The sequence below is a fragment of the Condylura cristata genome, unplaced genomic scaffold (assembly GCF_000260355.1).
Source record: "Condylura cristata isolate star-nosed mole 26May11 unplaced genomic scaffold, ConCri1.0 scaffold00024, whole genome shotgun sequence".
NCBI classification, from domain to species: domain Eukaryota; kingdom Metazoa; phylum Chordata; class Mammalia; order Eulipotyphla; family Talpidae; genus Condylura; species Condylura cristata.
In genome coordinates, this window is record NW_004567125.1 from 15,268,859 (window position 1) to 15,276,361 (window position 7,503).

The window sequence follows — 7,503 nt, forward strand, 5'->3', positions numbered from 1 at the left end:
CTCAGAAAAATAAGAATTGGCACATTATGTAGGATGTATAAAATTCTTTGTTGTATGTTTTGTTTCCCTACCAATCTGCCTAATGCTATGTGTGTGTGTATGGTTTGAGACAACAGGTAGAAAGGAATTCTTTACATTTTTTCCAGTTTTTATAATTTGTTGTTTATATAGTGAAGTATCATTATTTTATGTCATTGTTAATATTTTGATAATATAGGATTTCTTCCTATAGCTCTCCAACTAAGCACCCTTAGTCCTCCACAATGTCCACTGTGCTCCATCCCCATCCCTACCTTCACACCTTGCCCTCTCCGTCCATTTCCACCTCCCCTCTTGAATGCCTCATATCTATGGTCAGTTTTCAAGGATTGGTTTCATAGTTTGTCTTTGACCCTTTGTTTGGTTTCTCCATATTTTACACACAAGTGACATCTGGTATTTACCTTCTCCTTCTGGTTTATTTCACTTAGCATAATCTCTTCCTCGTGTTGCTACAAATGGCATGTGTTATATCTCCTCTCATTGCTGAGTAATATTCCACTGTGTACAAATAGGATCTCTTCTTGATCCACTTATCTGCTTTTGGATATTTAGGTTGTTTCCATATTTTGGCTATTGAAAATAGTCCTGCAATAAACATAGAGGCACAGGTTTCCTTTAAAATTGGTGTTCTTCAAAGAAAGTGAGAAGGAAAAGTTAAACAGCTGAGACTACATTAAAGTAAAGTGCTTCTGTACAGCAAAAGAGACATTAACCAAAACAAAGAGACACCCACTAATAGGGAGAAAATTTTGGCACTCCATACAACTGATAAGGGATTGATCACAAAGATATACAAAGAACTTACACAACTCAACAAAAACAAATCCAGTTAAAAAATGAGCACTACTTAAAAGACACTTCTCCAAACAGGAAATGTGAATGATCAGCAGGTATATGAAAAAAATGTTCAACATCCTTCATAATCAAAGAAATTGAAAATTAAAGCCATAATGAGATACCACATTATACCAGTAAGAATTGTACATATTAAAAAAAAACAAACAAACAAACAAAAAAAACTAGCAACAACAAATGTTGGTGAGGATGTAGTGAAAAAGGAACTCTCCTACACTGCTGGTGGAAGTGCAAACTGGTCCAGCCACTATGGCAAGCTGTGTGGAGGTTCTTCAGTCTACTAAAAATGGAGCTTCCATATGATCCAGCAATTTCACTCCTAGGGATCCACTGAAAGGGCATAAAAATCATTAATGCAAAAGAATACATTCACCCCTATATTTATCATATCATTATTTTTAATAGGGAAGATGTGGAGTCAACCCAAATGTCTGAAAATAGACGAATGGATCAAGAAGATGTGGTGCATATACACAATGGACTCCACCCAATGCCCCAAAATAGATGACTGAATCAAGAAGGTGTGGTACGTACACACAATGGAATACTACTTAGAAATCAAAAAAGATAAACTCATGCCTTTTGCAGCAACATGGATGGAGCTAGAAGGGATTATGCTCAGTGAAATAAGCGAGAAGGAAAAAGGAAAAATGCCAGATGGTTTCACTTATAGGAGTGAAATATAGAGAATCTGGAGGGGGGGAGGCAAAAATTAAACAGACAACTATATATCAGTGATATTCTGCAGGGGAGTGAGTGGAAAAATGATCAAAGGAAGGGTGGGAAGAGCACAAGAAATTATGGAGAGGGTACATGGGTAACTTGGTGGTGGAAATTCTCTGGAGGCTACGCCTGAGAAAAGAAAGCAAACATTAATGTAAAATATATACAAATAAGAAAATTATATATTTAAATTTAAAATTGGTGTTCTTGTGTTTGGGGGTAGTACTGAGGAGTGGAGTTGGATAATACAGCAGCTCAAATTTTTTTTTTTTTTTTTTTGAGGAAACTACACACTGATTTCCCTAGGGACTGGACCAGTCTCCATTTCTACCAATAGTGTAAGAGGTTTCCCTTTACTTAGGGAGTCATTTTAACTGCACAAATTCCTCTCCATATCTTGGACACATCCAGCATTGAAACCCAGGCTGAGAAGGTCAATTCTGAGGTTTCCCAGCAACCCGATGATCTGTGGAAATGGGATCTGTGCCAGCCTTACTCCTTCTACCTCAATTGTGTGTACCAGCAAAGTGAGTCTTTGCTAGTTAGTATTGGAAACTGCAAGATCATAAGGAAGGCAGGCTCATAAAAGCCTTAGCCAGCTGACCTGCATGTAGGCCAAAGTCAGGGGCAGTAAGAAGGAGGAGGCAGCATGCAGAATGCTGCTGAGTCACCTTAATGGGCCCAGCACTATCTCAGGAAAGTCCATTCAAGGACACACTTTGCCTGGAAATCAAAGGGGGGACATGTATCCCCCTGCCTCAATGGTTTCATATGTTTCCATTTCCCTTGAGTTAGAGTTCAGGAAGAGGGTGTTTCTCTCTTTTTTTTTTTTAAGTGTTATAGTTTTTTTTAAGAGCATTAATCTGACTTTAGACTTAAGAAATGGCTTGGTTCAAAAAAAGCATACTGTTGTATGGATAATAGTTGATAAAAATGATAAAATCCAGATCACATGCAACAATTAGCTCCAGTAGGTCCTGTACTACTCAGAAGCATGGGACCTGTTTAAAAATAAGTCAACAAAACAAAAATTGTGTAGAGGAAGGAACAAGTATGATGAAGGGTTAGAAATCACCTTCTATGTGGACTAAAGAAACTGAGGGACCTTATGTAGAAAGGCAAAATTTAGAGGGACAGAAGATACAGTTTCCATACACTTAGAGCAGATACACATGACCAGCCTTGTGTCATGTGCCTCCAACAGTGAGAACCTACATTGGAAGAAACTTCAAGGAATTAGCTCTTAGCTCTGAGTTTCTCAATAACGCAGTGCTCCTCTGCAAGACAGGAAGTATACTGCCCCGGGAGACATTCAACCAGAGGCTAGTTGACCTTGCTCCAGGAGAAAGCAGTTTGGACAGAGGACCTGTGACATTATCGTCAGCACTTTGTACAAGTGAATCAACAGTGATTACCATTACCTCTAAGACATTGAAAACCAAGCAGACTAGAAAATCGATGATCCTGTTACAGGGTAGCCCAGAGTGGACTGGGCCACCTGTCTATGGGGCGTTCACAATTCCATTATACTACAGGTACACACAAAAGGGTCAATACGGGTTTATTTACAAAAGGGGGAAAGAATAGGAAACAACCCAGGGAAAGAGAGGAGGATACAAAGTAAGTGGAATACCTTTACGGCTAGGTATTATGGCTAGGTTGACTGAACACACTGGAGGAGAGCTGCTTCCCGAGCGAGGGAGCGCGAGATGCAATCACGCCCTATTTATTCCCCAAATGTCCCAGAATTCCTGTTAGTTCCGCCCTTGGGTCCTCGCAGTTCTCTCCCTGGTACTGCTGGGAGTTGTAGTTTCAAATCACTAGAGTAGTGTGTAGGGTCCAGAAAGCTGGAGTAGGAGGTGGAGTCCATAGACTCTGCAGAGTTCCTTTAGGACATCCTTCCCCTTAACAATCCCACTCAACTTCAAATGAGACTTCAAGACTTCAAGTCACCCAGCAAAAGGGGAATCATGAAATGTCCCTGATCTCATATACATTAGTTGCTGAGATCACTAAGATTATGCTTCTCTGACAGTAGAATGAGGTAGAACCTCCCCTCACTGACCCTAGGCTCACAGAGGGGCAACTACTTATCTTTTAAGCAGATGGAAAAATATGGAAAGGTATTTACAAAAGTCTAGAAGATATGCTGATCAACTGATTGGTAACAGACATTTTCCAAGGGAATAGCAAAGTCAATCTCTTACTATGCTTTCTACACCCCTCTGCTCTCCCCCACCTCAGCACAAAGGATGCAGTTGGGTGCTCCAGTACCACTGCCACCCTGTCACCTACCACATCACAAACACTTGTAGGCCATGCACCTCCATGGCCAAAAGAAACAAACAAAAATCATTCTCTGTGGCCCTCCCTGGTGACGCAGCTGGTTAAAGCACAGCACTGAGAAGCTAAAGCCACTTCAGCATGAATTCGATCCCCGTCCGCCCCGGAGGTGACCCACATGGCGTGGCAGACCTCTCCTGACCCGCCCGCTGTTTCCTCAGCAGTGTACTTCATCAATCTGCCTGTTCTGCTCCCCACTGTCTCTGGTGAATCCTCTAGCCACCCCTGCACCTCTGGCCTATATCCCAGCTCTGTACGGATAAATAAATAAATCTTTAAAAAAAAAAACCACCACACAAATGGGTATCATTAAAAAAAAAAAAATCATGCTTTGCATGCCACATATGTCACTTGCCCTCTACTGTGATCGCTGCTATTGAAAGTCTTCTGGTCAGGGCATGGAGATAGGGGAGATGAACAGGTAACCTTTCACTTCCACTGATGGCAGGAAAAGCTGGCCCTGCCAAGGAGCCTTGCTTTAAAAAAAAAAAAAGAAATTGGGCCCTCCCTGGTGGCGCAGCAGGTCAAAGCACAGCACTAAGAAGCTAAAGCCACTTCCGCATGAGTTCGATTCCCGCCTGCCCCGGAGGTGACCACATGGCGTGTTAGACCTCTCCTGGCCGGCCCACTGCTCCCCTCAGCAGTGTACTTTGCCGATCTGCCTGTTTCTGCTTCCCGCTCTGTCTCTGGTGAAGCTTCTCGCTGCCCTTGAGTGTCCGGCCTGTACCCCAGTTCTGTATGCACAAATAAATAAATCTTTTTTTTTAAAAAAGTCCTTTATTGTTATGTTCATATTACGTCTTTACCCAGAATATGAATTCAATCCCAGACCCAGTGAAACAGGCAAGAGCTACAGTGACTTTAAATGAGAATAGTGAAGGGGTGTTTCTACTTGTCCCCACTCAGGATCTCTGATCTCTTTAAGGAACATTCTGGAGAATGATTAGCTTTTCTGTCACACAGGTAGGTCCTTAGTGAAGCACACAAGGAGGATGATCCACAGAGCAGTTGGGCTTCCATGAAGGATGATGAAGTGCTCTACCCAGTGTTTGGCATCACGTAAGCTTTTACTCACATCCCCACCACTGTGCCCATCAGGCAGCATTGCCCAATGCCCCTCTCTCATAGCCTCCCTGTCCTCCATTGCAGAGCTGTGCATTCAGGCTGATTTTCACTGCAAACAAGAGCCTGCCATTAAGCTGTTTCCCTCAACACTGCACAGTTTCTGTTGCCAGGATGAGTCACCATGCAACACTTACCCTCACCCCCTCCACTCTGTACTTAAAATACACTAGGGCTGGCCATACAGAACCCCATTGTGCACGAGCATGTGTGTGTGGCCGTGGAACTGGTGGCTTAGCCCTCCGAGTCCTCTACAGAGCAGACTAAATCATGTTTGACCAAGGAGATCAGACAGCCCATAGTTCAGAGGCAGTGTTCTGCTTTCTAAACCCGATCGCCTTTCTGCAGCCTGCCAAGGAACTCTCTCTGTCTTTTGCAAGGCAGGTGAACCTCCACAGCAGTTTCTCCATCTAGAGCAGAAGCGGCTGACAGCTAGTGTCCTGCCTCTTCTCTCAGCCTGGGTTCTGGCAGGCCACAAACAGGATCATCCTGCCCTATTCTCACCTTTGGACCCCAGTCTCTGCCCCAGGGTAGACTCAGTTTCAACCATAGCCACATCTGTTTTCCTGAGTTAGAACCTGTCATCCTGGCTTGGACAGAGATCCCTAACCTCCCTCTACTCTCTGTGGCTGGTCCTGTTCTCTGCTTCCTTTTTATACCTCCCCCCACCCTCTACCCCCGACACACAACACTAACATTGGACAGAACCAATCATAGTATTCCAGAACCATTCCTCTCCCCTAGCCTGCATAGGAAAAAAAAAATCATCTTTTCACCCTGAACCTTAAGACTGACTGAAGAATCCCTTCTCCTTTCTTTACAGAAAAATACTAGACCTCCTTAGGCAGGTAATTGCTTAGTTCCTTAGGTCTGCACCTCCCCCCTTACCCAGTCACACTCCACCTGCCAGAGGCACCTTCCCTCTGGAGAACCTCGTCCTTTCTGCTTTCAACCTGCTGCCACAGCACCCTTCACACAAGGGGCCTCAGAACAAAAGCCCAGCACAGCACAGTCCAAAGGGACAGCGTGTGCTCAAGTTACTCATTACTTGAGCTAGAGGAGGTCACAGAGCAGGAAGCACAGTGGAAAGCAGGGAAAAGTGGCATGGAGGGTGGGGAATTGGTCAGGGTGACCTTCCAAGGGGACCAAGAGTCCTGGCACAGGGTAGGTATCAAAGAGGGAAGGTGGCAATGGCATTGCAACAGCCCCAAGGTTAGACAAGGTCAAGTGGAAACAGCTAATTTTAATTAAGCAAGCTACTTACTATCTCTTGTTGTGCACCAGGCACTGTGCTTAGCACTTTCCCACATCTCCCATTTAATCCCTGCAATAATGTATCACTCTAATTTTACAACTCAGGAAAGGGGTCAAAGAGAGCAGATGACTGACCCAAAATCACAAAGCTAGCAAGTACTGAATGAAGCTGGGTATGTGAATTCCAAGCTAGCTGTCTTCACCAGCTACTTCTCTATGATGACCTGTTTAGATAAATGGGACCATTCTAGATGGTCTAGAGTGGCTGGGCAGATGGAGTTTGAGGTGAGTTCCAGAAAGCAATCTGATCTCCATAGGGCTAAGTTCATGTACTGACCCAGCAATGACTGACTGGGGTGGAAACACAGAGGCTCCAGGAAGCCTGGGGAGGCTGGTTTAGAATGAGATGCATTAGCAGGCCTTGATCAGAACCCAAATAAAGCTGACATGCAGGAGAGGGAGAATGAGCAAAGCTGGGGAGCTAAGTCTTGAGTGGGAAGTACCCCTCAGAGAAAGATCATAGAACAAAACTAAGCAAGGAAGCTCATCCATGCTCCAAAAGGATCTGGGCACCTTCCCCACCTACTTTGTCTTACCACGTTTCCACTGTGGAAAAGAGAAAAATCAAGAAGTGAGTGATGGGAAAGTGGGTACCATTCCCTTTCTCAAGTCCTTCAAGTCCCTTCCCCATGTTACCTTTCCCTCACAACCCTCATTTTTTGCTGATTCTGTACACAATTTTTCTTCCTTCTTACAGGTAGTGAGCATTCCATCAACACATGCCCCTCCCAGTGACCTGTCCTGTGGGCAACTCTTCCAAGAGGTAACTTAGCTGGGAGGGGACCAGGGGCATCATATCTGCAGGTGCAGTCTCTTCCTGCAGTTCTAGCATTGATTTGAGCCTTTTCCAACATAAACACTGCAGGGGCAAAGCAGGGGGTGGCTTCCTTTCTCAACACACTGTTCTCACGCTTGCCCTTGACAAAGCCCTACATACAGCAAGCCTCCTGGGGCTGGGTGGCCACTTTCCCCCTGAATTTCAGGAATTTTCAGGTTTGCCCAGGTTTTGCAGGTGGGCCTGGGGAAGGATTAGTGAAAAGTAGCTCACTCTATATCAGTTCAAGCTTGTCCTTAAATCTGCAAGGTTGACCTTGAAGAATAAAA